The sequence below is a fragment of the Capsicum annuum genome, chromosome 1 (assembly GCF_002878395.1).
Source record: "Capsicum annuum cultivar UCD-10X-F1 chromosome 1, UCD10Xv1.1, whole genome shotgun sequence".
NCBI classification, from domain to species: Eukaryota; Viridiplantae; Streptophyta; class Magnoliopsida; order Solanales; family Solanaceae; genus Capsicum; species Capsicum annuum.
This window is the reverse complement of record NC_061111.1, coordinates 209,493,077-209,516,425: the sequence shown is the minus strand read 5'-3', so window position 1 is coordinate 209,516,425 and position 23,349 is coordinate 209,493,077. Positions and strand designations below refer to the sequence as shown.

Below are 23,349 nucleotides of genomic sequence, written 5' to 3'. Positions count from 1 at the left end.
AGGAAAAGTGTCTTTTCAATTGAAAAGGTGTCTTTTCAGGAAAGGTGTCTTTTCTGGAAAGGTGCCTTTTGTTTAAGTTCCCATCAAACTTTAGAAAAGGTCCATGAATTTTCCATAATTCCAACTATACTCATACTAATAGATATTTTTGTTTTAAAATCCAAAAATTTTAATACGTTATTAGATCATAAATTGGTCTTCTTTATAGATAACACATCTATGTATAATATATTTATTATGAGATTCCACAAATTAGAAATTACTAACAATTTCTCACTTGAACCACATATATTTCTGAATAATCATACATAGATAAAACTTTAGTGCGCACAAACTTTTGCTATCTTGATTCAAAATTTTTAAAATGATCTGGTCCATTGATACTACCAATGTAGGATCAAAGCGGCCTTCGTAACATATTTTCAAAACTAAACCTATCAATGATCACAAAAATAAGCAATATCAATGACATAGATCATATACAAAAATTACATGTAAAATGATCTAAGTCATGCCTATTCCCAAATGGTCCTACTTTATGACTTTAATAGTTCAAAATCACTTTCTTATACTTTATGCAAAATTGCAATAGAAAGTCAATATCTTTATTTTTCATAATTATCAATAAATACATAAAATTAGTAGATTTCATAAAACTTGAGTTTGTACAGAAAATAAACTTTAACATGTCAATAGCATAAATAAAATTAAAAACTCCTACTAAAATGGCTCATCATAAAATTTGACAAAACCCATATGAGCCACATACCTGTGAAATATTTTAGGTGGCAAATCTTTTGTGAGCGGATTTGCAATCATCAAGTTTGTACTAATATGCTTTATCGACACAAGATGACTCTAAACCCTTTCTTTCACAATCAAATACTTAATGTCTATATGCTTTGACTTTGATGAACTTTGGTTGTTCTTTGAATATAACTCAGCGGACTTATTATCACAATAAATTTTCAATGATTTTTTATACTACCGACTATTTGTATTTCAGTGATAAAATTTCTAAGTCATATTCCCTGATTTGATGCTTCTTAGCAGGCCACAAATTCGGCTTTCATTATAGAAGAATCTATTAATGTTTGTTTCACACTTTTCCAAGAAACAACTCCTCCAGTCATCATGAAAACAAAACCTCCAGTCATCATGAAAACATAACCTGATGTAGATTTCCTACTATCAAGACATCCAACAAAATTGGAATCAAAATATCCTACGATATCTAAATGATCTGACCTCCGATAAGTGAGCATGCAATCTTTAGTTCTTTGAAGATACCTCATAATTCGTTTTGCAGCTTTCCAATGATCTATTTTCGGATTACTTAAATATCGTCCCAACTTTCTCACTATGTACGCAATATCTGAACGCATACAAATGTGTGCATACATGAGACTTCCCACTGCTGATGCATATGAAATTTTATCCATCTCTTTCTTCTCTATGTCCAAATATGAATATTGGCGTAAACTAAACTTATCACCTTTTGCCATGGGTGTATCTCCTGGTGCACAATTTTACATGCTAAATCTACTTAGCACCTTATCAATATAAGTCTTTTGCGACAACCCAAGAACGTTTCTAGTGCAATCTCTATGGATCTCTATAACTAGAATAAAGGATGCCTCACCAAGATCTTTCATTTCAAATTTACTTGACAAAAATTTCTTGGTTTCATGCAATAAACCTACATCATTGCTTGCCAGTAGAATGTTATCTACATTAGCACAAGGATAACAAATTTGATCCCACTGAACTTGAGATATATGCATTGATCAACGATGTTATCTTTAAAACTAAAAGAGGTTATCTCCTGATCAAACTTTCGCTACCATTGGTGGAATGCATGTTTTAAACCATATATAGACTTTTTAAGTTTACATACAAGGTACTTTGAATCTTGAGACTCAAAGGTTTCTGGTTGCACAAAGTATATTGTTTCTTTAATTTCTCCATTGAGAAATGCAGTCTTTACGTCCATTTGATACAACTCTAAATCATAATAAGCTACAAGTTCCATGATGATTCTAAAGGAGTCTTTCAATGAAATTGGTGAAAACGTTTGTTTAAAATCTATGCCTTTCTTTTGAGTGAATACCGTAGCAACTAGGCGTGCTTTATATCTTTCGATGTTACCCTTTGAATCACGCTTGATTTTAAAAATCCACTTAAAATCAATCGGTTTCAATCCTTGTGGTAACTTAACAAAATTCCAAACACTATTGTCTTTCATAGACTTCAACTCATCTTGCATGGCTTTGACCCATTTTGCATAATTTTAACCGGATTTTGCTTTACTAAGGGTTATAGGATCATCTTCCAATCCTATGTCAAAATCATGTTCTTAAAGATAAACAACATAATCATCTGAAATTGCATTTCTCCTTTCTCTACTAGATCTTCTTTTAGGCACTTCAACTTGAGGTTGTTGATCGTGAGGTAATATCATTGTATTTTCTCCATAATCCTTATTTATAGGTTGAAACACATTTGGTAAAGTAATCTGATCATTTTTACTAGAATCGATATTTTTAAATTTCTCTTTGAACATAATTTGTTTGTTTTGATTACTCACACTATAATCAACATCCTCAATAAATTTGGTATTTTTTGTCTTGAAAAAAAATTTATTCGAGGAGTCGTAAAACTTAAAACCTCTCGATTGTTCTAAGTAACCCACAAAGTAGCAACTAACAGTTCTTGATTTCAGCTTCTTTTCATTAGGCTTGTAAGGTCTTGCTTCAGCTGGACATCCCCATACATGCAAGTGCCTAATAGTAGGCTTCTTACCAGTTCACAACTCGTATAGAGTTTTAGCTACTGCTTTTCTAGGAACTCTGTTTAGTATATAAATTGTTGTCTTTAATGCTTCTCCCTAAAGTGACTCGAGTAAAGAAGAATGACTAGTCATACTTCTTACCATATCCTTAAGAGTTCGAGTTCGTCTCTCAGCTACACCATTTTTACTTGGAGTCCTCGACATAGTGTATTGAGGTACAATCCTACACTCTGTTAAATACTTTGTAAAAAGTCCTGGACATTGTTTACCTAATCCATCATATCTACTGTAATATTTTCCTCCATGGTCAAATTTGACAACCTTAATTTTCTTGCCTAATTGAGTTTCAATTTCAACCTTGAAAATTTTAAAAACATCCAAAGATTGTGAATTCTCATGAATTAAATAGAGATATTCATAATGAGAGTAGTCATCTATAAAGTTAATGAAATATTGTTGACCACTCCATGAAGTCGTAGGAAGCGTACCATAAATGTTTGTATGTATCAACTCTAACGATTCTTTACTCCTTTTAGCACATCTTTTCCTTATATTCATTTGTTTTCCCTTAATACATTCTATACAATTTCGAAATTAGATAAATCAAGGGAATTAAGAATTTCTTCTGACACAAGCCTTTGAACTCTTTATTTAGAAATATGACCCAATCATTTATCTCATAATATTGATGAATTCTTATTTGTTAGTCTGTGCTTGGTACCAAAATTACTTGGATGCAGGTTCTTGTTACTGCATGAGGCTTGTCTATTTAATTTGTATAAATTATCAATTAAAGTATCAGTTCCAACAATATTAAAATTTAGAGAAATACTACAAATTTCATTTCTAATAGAACAATTGTATCCAGATATGTCCAAACAAAAAAAAAATTCTGTCTAAAAGAAGGGACAATAAATATTTCCTCTAATTCCAAATAAAATCCAGTATTTAATGGAATTCTAAATACATCAATAGTCTCCACAGCTGCTATATTATTGTTGCCTACATAGATGTATCTTTTAGCATCAATCGACGCTCGGTTCCTTAGGCAATCCTACATAGTAGCACTTACGTGAGTAGTTGAACTCGTATCTATCCACCAAGTGCCACTAGGTACCACAACCAAATTAACTTCTAAACAAACAAAGTTGAGAAGTTTACCTTTCTTTTCATGCTATCCAACGTACTTGGAATATTCTTTCTTTATATGACTAATTTTCTTACAAAAGAAACAAGTCTTTGGATTCTTGGACTTTGATGTTTCTTCATCTGCAGTTTCCTTAGTCTTACTTCTTTTTCACTCATTCGAAGCGATTTTAGTACCAGAGGTATATGCCAAATGAGCACTTTCAATCTTCTCTTATTTCAGTCTATCCTCTTCTTGCACACATTAAGATATAAGCTCATTCAAAGTTTATTTCTCCTTTTGAGTATTATATGAAACTTTGAATTGGCTGAATTGAGTTGAAAGAGAGATTAAAATTAGATGCACAAGTATGTCGTCAGACAATTCAAGCTTAAAGGCCCTGAGTTTGTCACAAGATTAGACATTTCCATAATGTACTCCCTTATGTTTCCTTTTCCCTTATATCGCATTGAAACTATCTTATTAAGAATAGTACTTATTTTAACTTTTTTGTTAGCTATGAATTGGTCTGCGATCTTTTTTAATAAACCTTTGGCATCTTTGTTCTCTATTATACCGCGTCTTAAGAATTCCGAAATTGAGTGTTGCATCATCATCAAGCTCATGCGATTTGATCGCTCTCATTTCTCGTATGCAGACTTTTGTTCATTTTAACTAGTTTCATTCAAGTCCGCGGGGTGATCAAATCTCAATCCATAATCAAGATCCATGCAACCAAGAACAATCATAATATGCTCTTTTTATTTCTTGAAGTTTGTGCCGTCAAGCACAGGAATGTTATTCATATTGGCAGATATAGAAGACACTATAAGATAAATAAATAATGATCACAATTAACCATCAAATAAATCATATATATATGTGAAGATAATCAAATTAAATAAAAATAAAAGAAAATATAACTAACAAACTCAAAGTTGCATATTTATCAAACACATATACACAAAAGTGTCTATCTCAAGATATCTAACACAACATTAGTCTTTGGACAAAAATAATAACTTTTAAATGGTACTCTTATACATAGTTCATGAACATTGATTACTAAAACGACCTAACAATATGCCTTTCTTTGAATCGACACATTATCAACATGTATTACAAATGTATCACATGTTCATAACTATTCATAAACTGGCCAAAATAATCTCCTTTGGGATAATTATTTTTCATAGATAAAAAACATGTATATATGTTCAAAGTAAATTAAATCTAAACAATAGAAGTTACTTTGGCAACATATTGATTCAATCTACTCACCTGAACAAGAAGTATAAATAATTAAAAAAATAAAAAATTAACTTAACAGAAGTTGACAAAATCTATCTAAAAATTTCTTGATCTCCAAATCCCTCGTTTAATACTTGTTCCATAATAAAGATAAGAAAAAACGAAAACAAACTACCCCACAATCTCAAAATTTGAAACAAGCAATTCAATCACTATAATAAAATTTAATTCATAAATGTTGCAACAAATGGAGAATATAAAACTCCAACTTTTATCAAATTTAAGTTGGGACCATGTCAGCTGAATGTCAATTTTATAACCATAGAAATGTTTTCATCTCTTTATAAAGAAAAATGAAATAACAAATAAGGAACCAAATAAAGTTCATGACTAACAATAGGTTTCTAACCGAAAAATTAAAACTCTGCATTATAGTTCATCTCTTAGAATAACAATAACATAAACTTTCAATTTTGCAGAACGCCATATTTTCGTAATGCTGAAAATCATATCTAATGATCTAATAAGACTGTGATCTGATACTATTTGTTGGAAAACTATAAAGAATTTACCACAAAATCACAAGTAAATCATTAAACAATGACATAAATATAGAAGAATGATAGAAACACTAAACTTGTTCCATTACAATAAGTGAATCAAAGAGATTGAATCTTCTAAGTTTTGATACCGCTCTTTAGTTGTTTCTTCTCAAAAATGGACAGAAAAGAAAAGATGAGCTATCTAACTTAGAGACCGATTATATATAATACATTTAAGTGCCTTTTCAGTTGAAAAGGTGCCTTTCCCAGAAGGGTGCCTTTTCTATAAGTTTCCATCAAACTTTAAAAAAGGTCCATGAATTTTCCATAATTCCAATTAAATCCGCACTAATAGATATTTACTTTTAGACCCAAAAACTTTAATATGTTATTAGATCATAAATTAGGTTTCTTTATTGATAGCCTATCTATGTATAGTATATTAATATGTGAGTCCATAAAATAGAAATTACTAACAATCTTAGTTACCTTGGCTGAAAAATACTTGAAGAAAATGTAGCACTCGATTAAGGTTAAGGAAAAAAGGTGTTTAGACATTGCATGATGGCTTCAAGTTGAGCTTCATTATCTACTCTTGTTTGGAAAAGAGATCAGTTACATGACAAGATATGAAGAATGGATATTGTCGCATCATTTTTTTATCAGATCCTAAGTTGAGAAGTCTTATGAGGTAGCAAGTACACCGTAAAATTAGTTGAGGTGAGAACAAGTTGGCCTAGACACCATAGTTAAAGAGGTTGAGATGTCTTTGGCAGTTCTTAAGTCAATCTTACTACTTCATGAGATTTTAAGAGACTGTACTGAAGGACCTTAAAAGGTTAAGCTTGCCATTTAGGTAGATCCTTCTGTTTTCTTTATGCTAATAAGGTCTTGTTATTTCTTTACAAGTGACTAACAGGAAGTGAGGTGAGAATAGAGAAGGCATCAGTGTAAGAACTTTCATATGAAGTTTGATAGCTTAAATTAGAAAAGACTGTTAACCTTTGTTGAATTCAATGGGAACTGAACTGTGATCTTCTTTTCCTTTTACCAACTTATAAGTCTCCCTCCAATCCACCTTAGTTAATATGTTATAGTCAATAACTTATTCCCCATTTCTTAAAAATTATTACTCCTATTTTCCTTTCAATTAAATCTTGAATTTATGAAGCTTCCTCAATCATATGTATTCTGCTCCAGGACATGTCACATTAAAAATAATCTAAGACAAATCACTTACCCGAATAAACATATTCATCTGCTTAAGCCTAAAGGTTATTTCAAGCCACAATGGTCAATGTTCCTAATATGACTGCGAGGAATCTGAACCTTTAGAAGTTTAACAAAGAGACTGGCCATGCACTTCATAGGCTTCATCTTTTATATTCAACAATGTTACTAGTCTCCTAATAGAACCATTATTCCCTGAGATGGATCATATCATAACCTTTGTCTCCTCTATATCTCAATTTGGATTTATCTTCATAATATCTATAAAAAAGTTCAAGAATTCAATCTAATATATTGCACAACACAAGAAGGACAAATTTTATTGTTGCAATATCACCACCATTTGTATTATAGCTTCTATGGATACCTCATTTATGTAGATGTAAGTCTATTGCTTCAAACCTAAACTTCACACTCTTGATGACTAAATCCATCAATGTATCATTACCTTACAGGTAATGCTAGATGCTCACAACCACATTCAAATGGTCGTGGTACGCTTTGAACTGTACACTGCAAAAGTATTGAGTCCTTTTTTTGACCACTACAAAGGCAAAACAACTTCCTGGAGAGATTTTTCTCCTCCTTATCAAAAGAAGAGAATTTTCTTCCAAATCTCTTTTTGATTCAGATAGCAACAAGAAAATTGGGAGGAAGCAATCACTATCATTGAACAATTCTTTAATACCTTTTGAAATGTTTGTATCAGAAGTTATTCAACACAACTCGCTCCCTCACAGTTATTTTTTCCACTCCTTTTTTTTCTTACTTAGCAATGGAGTTCAGATTAAATTAGAAACCCACCTCACTCTTCTCACGTTATTAATATTAAATTAGTCGAGACTTAAATATATAATTTATTCGTAAAGCATTTTTTAAAACCCAATTCACATAGACAACAACCAGGGCGGCTCAACATATATGGTGGCCTAAATCGAAATTTTAAAATGAGGCTTTGGATTTTTTTTACAAATCTATATTTATAGCTTTTTGAGGTGTAAAATTATAAATAAAACTGTTTTGTAATTGATTTATCCAAAGAAATCCCTTTTCAATTAACAGCATGCTTAATTCATTTGATATCTCTTGCAATATTCTTTTTAAGTTTAAGTAATATTTTTGAAATTTCATTTTTAAAAAACTTCTTTCAGCCAAGACAATTATATAGGATCAAGAAAAATATGCGTTCGTTAAATAATAAAATCTTTTTGGTTGATTCAAATACATCTTACCTTTCAACTTCTTCGATTCCATTGTAATCGTTGCTTTAATTCTTTTTGTCTCCATTAATTAAAATAATAAATAGAAGGTAAGGTTTTCTGAGTTACCTCTATTTATTAGATGTTCTTCTTAAGATTTGAGAGTATTAAAAGAAATTTTTTTAATGTTAATTGTCAACTTTAATCTTGAATTTCTAAAGTGATATTTCTATTTGAGCTTAAGACCATGTGGTGAAGAAAATATTAAGAAATATTTAATATTTTCTAAAAAAAAAATCTTAAAAAACTACAAACCTATAATGCTTTAAAGAAAATGAGACCTCCAAAAATTGGAGGCCTAAAACACTTGCTTCGGTCGCTTCACTTTGAAGCCGGACCTGACAACAACCGTGCAGACCGTCCTAACCCACTAGTTGGCTAGTTTACATATCTTCTCATTTCAATTACCATCTATATCTATATACTATCTATTTATTGCTATTTATATATAATAACAAAGGCAAAGACACCATGTGTCAGCACCACAAACAAAGAATATTAAAAATTAAGAATCTATATATATACATAATAGGAGAGGCAAAAACAGCCACGTGTAAGCACCACAAAAATCAGTATTAAATAAAAATAAATAATTAAAATAAATAAATAATCTGTTTAAAAATAAGAGTTCAGTTTTTTAAAATAAAAATTGTGAATTTAAAATCAACCAATAACCGTTATTTTACTATGAGAAAACCTCTCTTCCGTTCTTTCACAAAAAAAAAAACGTCGCTTTAGTTCATAAGCAAGACACTCCTTTGATTTTCAAAAAAAATGAATTTTCTTTCCACAATTTCTTTTTCGATCACTGAAAATTCATTAGGTTTTTCCTAACAAATTAATTTTGTGGTCCAATTTCTACTTTTTTAGCAAAGCAAAATTTGATTTCATATCAGAAGAGGAAGATGGGTTTTATGTCAATCTGATGGGATTTTTATGGACTAAAGTAGTGGCTATAGATACGAGTTGTGCACCATGAAAATTTGAGAAATTGCTTTCCAGAAAACGTATCTGCCAGGTATTTACAAGTATTTAGACACTCATTTTATTCCTTTTCTTTGTATAGATAGATTTTTTCTTCTTATCCAAGTGCTCCATTAATGGTCTATGCCAATAAGTTGTTGCCAAAGATAATATGCAGTATAAAATGCTCGTGAGATTTAGAAAGGATGCAATTCCTTAGATTTCTCTATTTGTAGTTCAAAGTTTTGGGAAAAAAAAATATCCTTACTTTTATGTGTGTCGATCCTGTTGCCACCGCAAACGACTTCTTCTCCGCGTGGCTCTGAAGGATGAAGAGGCAACGGAGTGGGTGGGGGAGATTTACCTGAGAAATTGAAGGTGCAAAGAGGAAATACGAGATAGGAATTGGAATTGATTTAGAGGAGGGCGAAAAGGGCGAGGGTTAGAGAAGAAAAGGGAAGAAAGTGAAGAAGCCATTGATTTATTGTTGTTGTTAGGTTGAGAGGTAGAATCGAAATGTTTCATATGTGTTGATGATGATTTTGTCCATACGTAGATGCTATGATTTTGCATAATACTACTAATTTTGCCTGTCTTGTGTAAAATTTAAAACATAAAACTCTGCTGATTTTATCGGGAAAATCCAATGGAGCTGCATTTTGAATTTTATACTTTACCCGTCTATTCCGACAATTGTAAAAATTTTCTGCCATATATATATATATATATATATATATATAAATTGTCGACAAAAATCAGTAAGTCCTATTCGTCAATTTTATTTACTGTCTCTTGCAGATTAAAAGGCTTTTGGGTTGATCATCAATTATTCATTTATAATTTTTTCTTTTAATTCTTTTACAGTTTATTAGTTTTCTATGAGTGCCCCAAATTATAATTCGATCAAAGAGTTGAGAATGGATGGATGGCCAACTTTATCCATTCATGGTGATAAAAGCCAGGATGAGAGAGATTGGGTGCCGACTGATTTTAAAAGTGGCAGAAGTCCTATAATGATTTCCACTGATGTTGCTGCACGTGGTCTTGGTAGGACCAATCATGTTAAGGATTAGGATTTTCTTTAGTCTGTCCATTTAGGTCTTTCATACTAGCGGGTAACGATTCTTCGGCTGCTGTCAACTTTCATGAGTAAATAATTTATGGTTTGGGACGATACCTAAGGACACGTTAAAGAAGTCATGGGTGATCATTGGTCCGATACTTCGGACACATAATAACAGTATGTTTCCATCCTGAGCAAGAGCAATATAAGATTTATGGGGAATTTCGATAATAGAACCATTAGTAGAATTATAATAGAACTTCGGCAGGAGCTTAATTAAACATTTCACACTTTAGGTCCCTTTTTTCATTTAAATGCCACTATTTAAAAAAATATTAATTTTAACTAAAATTTGATAGTTTTTTGTTTTTAGCTGGTGTTTGAACGCAAACAACTATCTCTTAAATTGTCCATAGTTTCAGGTGATAAGTTTTATCTTTTGATAAGATTTAAAGGCAGAAGTTTGATAGTGATTCCTTTGAAACTTATTATATGACCAACTTTTGAGCTATCTCAAAAAAAAGATGTTCAAATTGGAAATAAAAGTTTTCACACTTCTTAAAGGTGATAATTCTTTTTTATCTTCTGTATTGGATAGTTTAGTAACATGTCATGAACTTCTTCTTTTTTTGTTTAAGTGGGTGGGGGTGGGGGCTGCATTGGAAGTTTGGTCACATGAAAATGAGAGGTCGGACACTTAATTTGAAGCGTGAAAGTGTGCTTTTAGATAGATGTGATATAGATTCATCAGGAGTAGTTTGTAAAGGTTGCATGGAGAGAGAGTCCTATTCTCAGTAGTGGTAAACAACCTTTGAAGTTTGCCATACAATAACCAGTGGTGTTCAATGTCTGTTGCGCATAGAACCAAGCCAGAAATTTGTAGGTTGCTCTTTTTATCATCTTATCCATATTAAAATAGGTGCATTCGGAAGCAAAATACTTTTCATTAAGCATTTGAATATCTTGGAATAAACTATAATTCCTTTAAAATTAATATAAAGGCCAAACCCATCGATAGGACCTCAAACTTGTCCCGAAAATTCACTTAGACCCCTCCCGAAAATTCACTTAGACCCCTAAACTAAGGCATGTACCTATCAAACCCCTAAATCTCCCGAATTTTATTCCAATTGAACATTTTTTGCCTAATCAGCAACAGGTATAAAGTATGTGTAATACACTCGCCTGACGTGGTAAAATTTGTCAATTAGAAAAAACACGTGACAAAAAAAATAATACGTGGAATTACTGATTTTTTTATATTTTTCTATTTACTTATCTATTTAACAATAATCTCAATTAAAAAAAAAAAAGATAAAAAACACCCCAGCACCCACCCAGTCGTCTTCTTCACCCCACCCCTCCCCCATCGTCTTTACACACACACACATCAATTTCATTAACAACATCAATAATACACACATACACAGTAACTCCATTAACAACATCAGCAATACATACACATACAACAACTCCATTAACAACATCAGCAACACACACACAGAGCAACTTCATTAACAACATCATCAACACACACACAGAGCAACTCCATTAACAACATCAGCAACACACACAGAGTCGTCTCCTTCACACATCCCTCCCCCCGTCGTCTGCACACATACGCACAGAGTCAGCAATACACACATAATTATTGTTAAATCAACAACTCCATTAATAAATGAAAAGAAGATTTCTTTAACTGATTTTGTAAAAATAGAAAGAAATTTTTCTCACATCCTCTCCAATTTGCTCTATTGATTTTCAATGTTCTTTTTTTTTAATTTAATCTGATGAAATTCCTTTGGTTGTTCATTCCCAATCTCTTTATGTGTGTATATATATAAGATGACGTTACGGGGGGTGGAGTGTGTGATGACGACAAGAATGAAGGAGGGTGTGAAGACAATGAGAAGGGTGTGTGTGTAGAAGACGATACGAGAGAAGGGGGTTGTGTAAAGAAGACGCTGAAAAGAGGGGTGTGAAGAAAGACTTTGAAATGAAGGGTAAGGAGGGTTGTGTGAAGAAGGGGGGAGGGGTGTTGTGTGAAGAAGACGCTGAAGAGGGGGGGTTTCCTTTTTTTAAAAAAAATTAAGAAATTAGGATAATTTAAAATTATATTAATAAAATAATTTAAATATAATTTTTTTTAATTAAAAAAAAGTAAAATATTATTTTTTTCTTCAATTCACGCGTCCAAGGAGAGTGTGTTACACTCTCCTTGCCAAATCAGCATTTTGTGTCAGATTGATATCAATTTTAGCACTTAAGGGGTCTGATAGGTACAAGCCTTAGTTTAAGGGCCTAAGTGAATATGAGGTCACATCTTGACATTGAAGATGTGAAATTACATTAGTAAACAATTAAGGATATGACATTAAAACTGACTTTTCTATCAAGGTGTTATTATATAATCTAAGATTCAAGTGTGTCTTCAAAAAGATAGTCATTTGGGAGAAACAAATATAAATTTGCAATTATTGAAACAATTGTAGAAATAAGTCTAAATTTGTCAATTTTGCAATCTCAGTTGGTATATCAAATGGGTAGAAACTATTTTTATGAAGAAAGAGTCTTAACAAAGTTAACTGGACAACGAAAAAGATTTCAACAAGGTTGAAATTAAGTGAGGTCCACTATCCTCCTTTTTCACACCATTTCTCAATAATAAATAACAAGAAATTTCATCAAGCAACAAATTTAACAAAAATAGTTTTTATTATTTCAAATTCTGAATTCCAAATATAGCTAACATCAATTTGATTTTTCTCATATAAGTATGACTGTTGACATATGTTTTATGTTTTGTCAGGTTCAATTTTGGTGAAGGGAAATGTTGAAAGAATTTCTCCATCATTCCTATCTTGCCACAAACTTATGAAACATAAATAGATGTCTGAGTGGATAAAATTGATGTTCAATATGAATTTTTAAGAAAATATATTTAATTTTTTGTGGTTCAGCTTCTTTCATGTTATAATAGTGTTTTGTTAGTATAACTTTATAATGTTTTAGCAAATATTTAAGATGATCAGAACTTGAAGACAAGATTCTTTCAATTACCTCAGCTCTTTTTTTCATTTTGAAATAATCCGTGCAACGCGCGGGTACGTATATTAATTTTATATAATAAGAAAGGCAAAAACGCCACGTGTCAGCATCACAAACAAAGAGTATTAAAAATTAAAATAACTTTTTAAAAAACATTAACTGCCATTATTAAAAATTAAAATAAGTTTTTAAAAATAATTGTTAATTCACTAAAAAAATAAATTAAAAATAAATTCATAAAAAACACTGTGAATTCACAAAAAGCTACCAAATTAGATAATTACTATGTAAATAAACTGCCACACAAAATCAGTTACAGCCACTTCCAAAATCTTCTATATCAATACATATCTATATGACCGGTTATGAGTCATTTTAATTTCTTCTCCTAGTGAAAACAAACTGTCTCATCTTTTTCTTTCTCTTGACGAAACTCTTCTTCCTTCCCTTTTATTTCTCATCTCGAAATAGTACTCACCAAAATCTTCTTTCTCTCTTTTAAAATTTGTTTTATTGACGAATCTCTTCTTCTTTCCCTCTTACGCCTCTTCTTTAAAATTCGTTTGATGATGAGATGAAGAGAAAATAGAAGTGATCTTCTAGGGTGAAAACATCCTCAAATTCGTATATGATGGAAGTTATCAGAGAATTGGGAAGATCAATTAAATTTTGTTGCTCTTAATAAAATGGTGTGGTTGAAAAAAGTGTAAGTTTCATGGTCATAAGAAACGTGTAGATGCTTATTTTAGCAATTTTCATGGCCTTGCACACGCCCAATGGTTCACCTTTTCTTTTTTTACGAAAGAAAGAAAGAAAAATCTTTATACGGAATGCCTGTTAATCTCGAGAAGACAAGAAAATAGAATTTTCTTTGAATTATAGGTTTATAGTCGTTTATATAAGTGATGTGTACTTGATTTTATTTGTAAATCTTTTGTGTAATGTGTTTAGGAGTAGCCGTGATATGTTATAAAATTAAGACACTTTCACAAATCTGTTTTAGAGCCCACATTTGTTGAACTGTCTTTCCACAAAATTCTCTTAGAGATAGTTACACAGCACTAAAATTTAGGATTTAAAAATTTATATAAATTTAAAATACACTTTCTTAAATCCAAATCAGTTGTAACTACTGGCTTCTATATTAAAGGAGGGCAAGTTTTCTATTTAGATGGAGAAGTAATTGCATAAAAAAATATTTTTTTCTAGGCTTAAAGAGAGTCCCTTTTTTGGAAGAAAATGAGATCACTCTACCACGATTCTCAAAATGTATGAGAGAAGGCATAATTTAATTTTTTTTGGGTTAAAAGACATTGCATTACCAAAATAAGATTAATCCAACATCAATCCGGGTTTAGTACAAAAGAGGTTTGCAATTCCTCTAGGGAATACACTAAGTTAGTCTTAAGTAATCTAACAAAGTAAGTTCCTGCAATGTCTGCCCACATAACATTTCGAGCACACATGGGTGGAACTTCAAAAAGTATAGTCCCCTATTGGATATCTGAATTTGCTCCGAGCTTTGCCAAGGCATCCGCCACCCCGTTTTGCTCCCTATAGTAGTGCACCATCTGTGGGTTGGCTAGCTTTCTTAGCCTTGACCTGCAATCATCAACAATATCATTATATATTGAATTACCTTTTGACAACATGAGAATTACTTCTAAGGAATCACATTGATTTCAATAGGGGTAAGGTTAGACTCTTCAGCAAGTTGAAGGCCTTCTCTAAGGGCTAGGAGTTCCAGATGATTGTTGGTGGTTCGATGGAAACCTTTGGAGAAACCCATGACCCATCCCCCAGCACTATTCCTAATTAACCCCTCCCCCAATTCCATATTTACCTGGGTCGCCTAGACAAGCATCATCAGTGTTCAGCTTGTAACAGCAAGGTGCATGTATTCCACAACTTCCCCATAGATAATCCTAAATGAAGGTTTTTCCTTCTTCTTGTCAAAAAAAACTCCTATTCCTATTCTTCCATATACCCCAGAGGCTGAAGATAAGGATAGTGTGCCAGTTAAGGATGTGGTCATACCTCTGATTTTTTAGGTTAGACCAAGTTCGATGCTCGTTACTGGACATCAGGCTATCAATGGTGACTCTATAGGGTCTGGTGCCTTTAAGGAGAAGATTTATCCAAAAGTCTTTGGACATTGGGCAATTGAAGAGGATATGAGGGATATCCTCAGTATGATGGTTGCAGAGACTGTAACTTTGGGATATAGGGAGGCCTTTCTTGGAGAGAAGAAGAGAGGTAGGGAGTCTATTGTGATGGGCAAGCCATAGAAAGGTTTTAATCTTAGGAGGGCAGTTGGATTTCCAAATCCATTGGAAAAATTTATGGGGAAGGTTCAGATTAGAAAGATTTCTCTTTACCAGGAGGTGGTACATGCTTTGACATGTGATGAGGCCATTTCTACTAATGCCCCATATGGGATGATCCTTGCTGATTCTGGGGTTATGGTAGAAGAAGCACTTGATTTTGGTGATGATGTCCTGAGGAAGTTGGATGGAGAGGTCATGAAAAAGCCAGTTTTCATTATTCCAAACATTGGTCAGAGAGATAGATTCCTCCTGGGGGTGGAGAGGCCCCTGAATCATAGTTCTGAGGGGTTCCCAGTGAGGGATCCATCTGTTTGACCAGAATTTAACATTTATCCCAGAGTGAACCACCCAATGGGTCCCTAGGTTGCACCTATTAACCCCAAACTGGATGAATCTCCAGATTCTAGAAGTGCCATTAGCATTGGAGTTGGGCCTGTGGTTGTATTTATAATTAAGAACACTGGCCCATAAACTAGGCATGTTATGGTAGAATCTCCAGGCTAAGCTGGCACTCATGGTTTTATTCCTAAAGCTAGAGATCTGCATACGTAATTCACCCTCATTTTTTGAGAGGGGGAGAATGTCCCAATTCACCAAGTGTATTTTTCTTTTTTCTACTGTGGTGCCCCAGATGAAGTTCCTTTGAATTCTATCTATCATGTAGTGAATCATGGAGGGAAGGAGAGTCTATTGTATGACATGAGTAGGAATACTGTTAAGGGAGGATTTAGCAAGTGTGATCCTCCCAGCCATAGAAAGCATACTGGTTTTCCAACCAGCCATCTTGGCATTCATGTTATCAATGATGAATTGATAGTCACTGTAGCAAGGGCTTTTATGAAGAATAGGGAAGACCAAGTATTTTCCAAGGAGTTAGCGTCCTGGATAGAGAGGATTTGAGATAGGTGGTCTCTATCTTATCTTTTGTAGTTTCTAGAGAAGATTACTTTGTACTTTGAGTGGTTAACTCTTTGACCTGAGTGAAAGGCAAAACTTTGGAGGACATTTCAGATGGTGACACAGTTGCTGGAGGTGGCTGTGGCAAAAAGGTTAAGATCATCAACAAAGAAGATGTGAGAGAGAGGAGAGCCTCCTCTACTTTTGAAAAAGGGTTTCCAGTCTAGGATGTCAACCTCATGGTTGATTCTTCTGGACAAAAATTCCATACACATAATAAATAAGTCTGAGAGGGACCTTGAAAAAGTGCAAGGTTTGCCTAATAAAGGACCATTTCAGTCTATCAAAAGCTTTTTCAAGGTCAATTTTGAGGATCATGTTACCCTGCTTTCCTTTCATCTTTTAAAAGTGGGATATGACCTCTTGAATAATGATGGCATTATCAGAGGTTCTTCTCTTATGAAGGAAACTAGCTTGGATAGGACTGATGAGATTGGACAGAAAAGTCCTAAGTCTTCTAGCAATGATCTTTGTAACAAGCTTGTATTGGGTGTTACATAGACCAATAGGCCTGAAGCTCTTAAGGTTGGAAGCATTATTGTAGGGATTAGGATCTCCTAGAAGAAGGGTTAGGATGGCACTTTCTAGGGGAGGAAAGGTGATCAGAGTTGAAAAAGTTCTTGTAGAAGGAGATTACATGGTCCTTAAAGTCTTGTAGGGATTTGATTCACTCTCCATTGTCTATTTTTAGAGCATTAATCTTATTCCTTCTCTTTCTATTAAGGGTAGTAGTGTGGAAGAATTTTGTGTTAGCATCACCATCAGCTAGCCAGTTGACCCTGGATTTGAGTCTTCAAAGGTCCTGCTCATGTCTAAGAATATTGCTAAAGTCTTTAAAGAGGTTTTCCTCCATATTGTGAAGGTAGGGGCTGGTGGGATACAAGGGGACTTCTGAATGCCAGCTATTCTAGCTAGGATCCTAGCCTTTAGGTGGAAGATATTGCCAAAGGTGGACCTATTCCAAAGCTTTACTTGGAGTTCAAAGTCCTTGGTAGCATCAATGAGGGTTTTAGAGTTAGGAAAGAAGTTCTTGACTACATTGATAAAATCAGGGTAGGAGCACTATATGGATTCTACCTTGAAGGGTTTTTCAATGGAAGGGGGATCTTGAGAATATTAACAAGAAGAGGGCAATAGTCAGAATAGGTTCTGGCCAGATGGGAGACAGAGGTCTCAAGGAAAAGGTGGAGCCAAGCCTCATTGGTCAGGCATCTATCTAATCTTTCTAGGATGAGGTTTTTTCTGTGCTTGTACCTTTTGTTTATCCAGGTATATTTGCTACCTTTGAAACCTAGATCCAAAAGATTGTATTTGTTGATGCAATCCCAGAAGGCACCAGTTCTGTTGACCTTGATATTGTTCCCCCCGAATTTCTCTGAAGTTGTTATCACTTCATTAGAATACCCCCCAATGAGCCAAGGGGCTACAGGGGATATCTTGATAGATTCAAAAAATTAAATTAGGTTCTCCCACAGAGTAAGTCTAGCATCTAGGTTAGTACTAGCATAAATGGCACTACAAAACTAATGGAAAGGAGTAAAGTGTACCATAACAACAACATGAATCACTTGAGGGGATATAGAGATGTCTTGGATACCCATATAAGAAGAGTCCCATATGATAACAATTCCCCCAGAGTTCCCTGAAGCAGGGAATTAAATTTGACTATTGAAACCTAACATACTAGTCAGGACTTTGTGGTCTCACATTCTATTTTTAAGCAAATCTAACAGAGAGGGCTTATGGATATTAATCATGTCCTGACAATGTCTTTTGAATTCAGCATTATTTTCTCCCCTAACATTCTATATGATCGCATGCATTTGAGAGAAGGTGGGGTTTGGGGGGTTTCCATGATTTCCTTGCCCTTGTCCAGTGAATTCAGGGTGGCATTCATTGGTTCCTTCTTCTTTTTTGGAGAGGGGATTCGTGAGTATCGAGAAGAAGATTCCTAGTCCTGGCAACTTGATTTCTAAGTCAAATTTGTAGAGATCCTGAGGAAGAAGAACTATAAGGAGTTCGCTTATGAGTTCCTCAAAGAGATATTTGGGAGGTTTTCCTAGGTTTACGACCTCTGTCTGAGAGACTTTTAAGGTATCTAGGATCTTCTCTATTTCTCTATTGCTCTCTCTTAAGATTTCTATGGTTTTGGACCTTTTCTTCATTCCAGTGAGAGATGAAATAGAGAGGGACATTGAGGGATAGGAGTTACCATTATCTTAGGGGGTCCCAGAGTTTTTCACAAAAGTTAGGCCCTTCATGAGGAGAGATGGTATTGCTGGCACATCTTGTTTAGCTCTGAGGAGATTATCTCCAGGGATATATTGCTCATTAGGATCTGGTTAAATATGGTCATCATGGTGGTCATCCACCCATTTTGACCATAGTTGGCTAGACCCTGGTTGATGCCCTTCCTCACCAGCTGGGAGAGATAATGGGGGTCATGAATGTGAATAATGGAGGTTCTCCTCTTTAGCTGGATTGTTAGAGGTATCACCAGCTGTGGTAGGCATAGTTCTAACCACGACTTGGGAACATAGTCCCTTTCTAGAGGTTTCAATATAAGTATCACTGGATGATCTAGACTCGAGTTTGGATGAGACATTGGAAGAAAGTTGAGGAAGAGAGTTAAAGCTTGTAGAGTAGAAGATTTGAGAATTATTTTGGGTGGAAGGGGATAAAAGGTCATTTTGGGAGCTGACCCTTCGATTTCCATCATTACTGGCGCATGCGTCAGTTAATGAGATGACCTTGGAGATGGCACAATCAGGCTCATCATTGATGTGCGTTGATAGATTTTCATTAGAGGGTCGTGTCGTTTAGGTACCAGAGAGGAAGGGAGAGTGGATATTCGGACAAGTATCCAACTCAGATTTTGGGAGAGAGACAATTGGTCCTAAGAAGTATTGGGCCTGATTTAGTTGGTCCTGGGAGACGAATAGGGCCTTACCTAATGGGGCTTGTTGGAGGAGGTTTGACCCATTCACCGCATTTCCTAAAGGGGATTTGGGTTATGGGAGTTGGGGCTTTTCGTATTGCTAGTAGAATTCCTCCTATCAGGAAGATGATTCGCCTTGATAGGCCCATAACCTTGACCCGATCCATTAGGTAATTGGTTGCCGTCTTCACACCCTTTCCCTTAGCGCCGCTTGTTGAAGTGCCTTCAGTGGGGGTGGGGTGGTTCCTGAGAAGGGAAGATCGAGAAACTTACCTGACCCAACATCGAATAATTTAACCTTCACGTTCTGAGCCAGGTTTTACGTTGCATGTTGTTGTTTTCTGGGGTCCTTCTTCTTCCTATTGAATTTGACTATTTGCCATGAACCTTTATTGCTAATTGGATTCGTCTGGTATCCAAAATGTTGGAATTTCCCAATGATGGTCCTTGGGGACATATGTTGGAGACATGTCCTAATTTTTCATAAGAGGCAAAGAAAGCCCTCCCCTTCATAGATAATTGATTGCTTGTGTCTCCCAGTGGTGATTTTCGATTTGAGGGGCACATCTAAAGAAAATTGTATGTATACGTATCAACCTTTGAGTGTAGTTAAGGTACATGCATCGACCTTAAGAAGTTTCCCCACTTTTCTTCCCACTCTATCTAAGATAGATCCATCGTAATACTCAGTAGGTAATTGGGTAATCAGATCCAAATGGTTGTGGATTCAATTGTTGAGTGTTTTGGAATGAAATTTGGTTCCCAAACCCTAGCTGACACATATGCTCCTGCCACAAACCATGGACTATCTTGAAGAATTTGTTGTTGTGATTTTTTCTCGGATAATTTAACTATGAAGTAATCCGGACCAAGATCAATCAAGGGAAATGCCTCTTTTAGTTTCCATATTTCTATGAGTTTCCTCTTGAGGTAAGAGTGATTCACTTTTTTCCCCACCAATTTGATGATGACAGAGAACTCCTATGGTTTGTATAGGTGCGCTTGTTCCTCAGGGAATTGGGAAATGTCTTCTCCTTCGATTAGGTGAGTAGGAGTAGCTTCCTTTATCTGAGGATTGTGATCCTGAGGTATAATATGACCCTTTCTGATTTCCCAATAGGATAGCTTCATTGGCATTTCTGTGGCCACGACCATAGAGATATCCGGGGAATCTGAAAGTTCCGGTGAAATCGACGGGAGAATATGAGAGATGGTAATCCTTTTAGATCAAGTGGGTAGAAGAAGGGGAAAAGAGAGAAATTTTAGAGAGAGGCTGTTTTTTCTCTCTCTAAAAAAATTAAATTCACGTGCATTATTTTTAACACCTCGAGAAGGCATAATTTCAATGCAGGTAAGTTGGGTTATAGCATACAAATAGTGCCAATACTTAGGAGTAGTAGGATTAGTTATAAGACGAGGAAAAAAAATAATATAGTGGCAGTCATCATGGTAATAGTAACAGTGGCATAATAATAATAATAATAATAATAATAATAATAATAATAATAATAATAATAAATACACATTCCTCACTCAAATTACCCACGCTGATCAAAATTGCTACTTTAAAATTTTGAATTGATAAATAGTTATTTGGTTGCATGTACCTTTTTTTATAGCATATCCTCCCTTTTAATAGAAAATAAAAGTTTTTACTCTTCTTTTTATTTTTATTTTTATATTTATATTTATCCAATCAACATTTTGATTTTCTTATAACAAACTACTATAATATTTTAATTTAAATTTAAATTAAATTTGAGTTGCAATAGGTTTCTTACTTCTTAACCTCTTATATATATACATATACTCCTACAATGATACATAATATTAAACTTTCTTTTTCTTCTTTTTTTATTTATCATTAGATTTAATCGTAAATTTATTTATTACACTATTGGTATTCTTTATGTTTTAGAAATTTAATTTGTTTTTATGCAGATGACTAATGGTGCTATTACAGAATAACAACTAAGTAATATTTTTCTGTTAATTTGATTTCTGATAAAAATAAATTTAATTATTTAAATAAAAAATAAAATCATCTTTAATTGAGAAGTTAAATTAATGATATGCATAACTTAATGGTCATTGTTTATGTCTTCATGAATTGATTATTTAAGCCGTCCAACTGACAGAAATTATATGAAAAAGCTAATTTTTTGTTTTATGATTAAAAAAGTCATTTTATAGTTGATTTTTTATTTTGTGATAAAAAAGTCCACTCTTTTTAAATACTAATTTTAGTTATTATTTTAATATAATTATTTTAAAAATATAAATGTTCGTGTTATTTTGTGTGTTTCTATTTTATGTGATGATTCAATGATTTAATATCATATTATTTAATATGATGTTTTCAAAATTAACAATAAAATATACTAAATTTAAAACACCAATCAAATTTGATGTTATTCATACTATTATATTTCAGTATGGAATAATTTATGACATCTTATTTATTATAAGTGTGAGACTAATTGAAATGATAGTGTATATTGCGAAAATGATGCATCATTTGCTAGTTCTTATTTAATTCATGCAAATTACAAACGACGATATCAAGTGTAGACATTTTTTCTTGAAAGTCATATATGTTTTCAATATCTATATCTATATCTATATATATATTATAAAGCAGAGGACGAAGCAACGAGAAGAAGCCACGTGGTAAGCTATTGTTAAACCCCGTGGCAATTATTAGGACAGAAGTATTAATATTGTATTAAAAAATTTGTATTAAAGAATATTAAAATTTGAATTTGAAAATAAAAGGGAAAAAAAAAGAGTCCAACTAAGCTCTAAATATTAATGGGCAAAATTCAGATATAGCATACTTAAGAGCCTAATTATTAGTTTTATAACAACAGTTAGATAGTTACATTTTATAGCAACTTATATTTTGTATTTATAAAAAATGTTGCTGGAAAAATACATATACAAAACAATTACTGCATTTAAATAACTGAAATTAGTTGAGTTATATTTGGTATAATTACCAATCAAGTAATTATGTAGATTCCTTTTCCATTTAAAACTGTTAAAAAACGTGACTTTTGTTATAATTTGAGAATTCAAATTTCAGTTTTTCCCCATTAAGAACTGCATCTTTTCTTAGCAATTTATTCGAAACTTACCCTGTTTTGCTGAATCAAACTGGACTGCCTCTTCTTCGAAATCAACAACAAGTGCAAAACGATGCTGTAATTTGATTGAATAAAATTCAATTGTTGATTCATCTATTCAATTTGTTTGAATTCAACTGTCAGTTAAAAATACAACCATTACTACTGTTTAAGGTACATAATCATTATTGTTATTGAATTCATTTTTTTTTAACCATTACTAATGTGTCTATCAAGTTTTGGTTGTCAACTTTAATTTGTATGTGAAAAAATTAAAAAACAAATTTGAGTTACAATCAAGGCAGCAGTAAAATTGGAATTCAAGTATCTGTTGCAAATTTTAGCTTTAAATTTGTTTTAATGGGAAAAAAAATTAGAATTCGAATATTTTTTTGAGGATCGTTTGTTGCTATTTTGATTGTTTTAACAGTAGAACAAATTGTAAACAACTTTTGAATTGAAGTTGATTCAATTTTTTTTCTGAAATACTATATACATGAATGATCGAATGTATCTGTTGAATTTGATGATATTCTATGAACTCATGCAAAAGTATAAAATATCTGCTTCATATGTATTTTTTATTTGTTTAATGTTAACACTGCATATGTATTTTTGCTCTGTTGTTGGAATTATATAGTATAAATGTATATTTGAAAATATATTTTACTTTAAGGAAATGTAGTGTAAATGTATATTTTTAAATTCAGTTGCTGACTGTGTAACTTT

At 33.1% G+C, this 23,349-nt stretch overlaps 1 long non-coding RNA gene across 1 annotated transcript; it reads left to right on the top strand.

The window, feature by feature from the left end:
- Positions 1 to 8,474: 8,474 nt before the first annotated feature.
- Positions 8,475 to 13,284, top strand: LOC124896853. Its single transcript, XR_007053266.1, has 2 exons — positions 8,475 to 9,217; positions 13,035 to 13,284. It is a non-coding gene; the product is annotated as an uncharacterized LOC124896853 (long non-coding RNA).
- Positions 13,285 to 23,349: the final 10,065 nt, after the last annotated feature.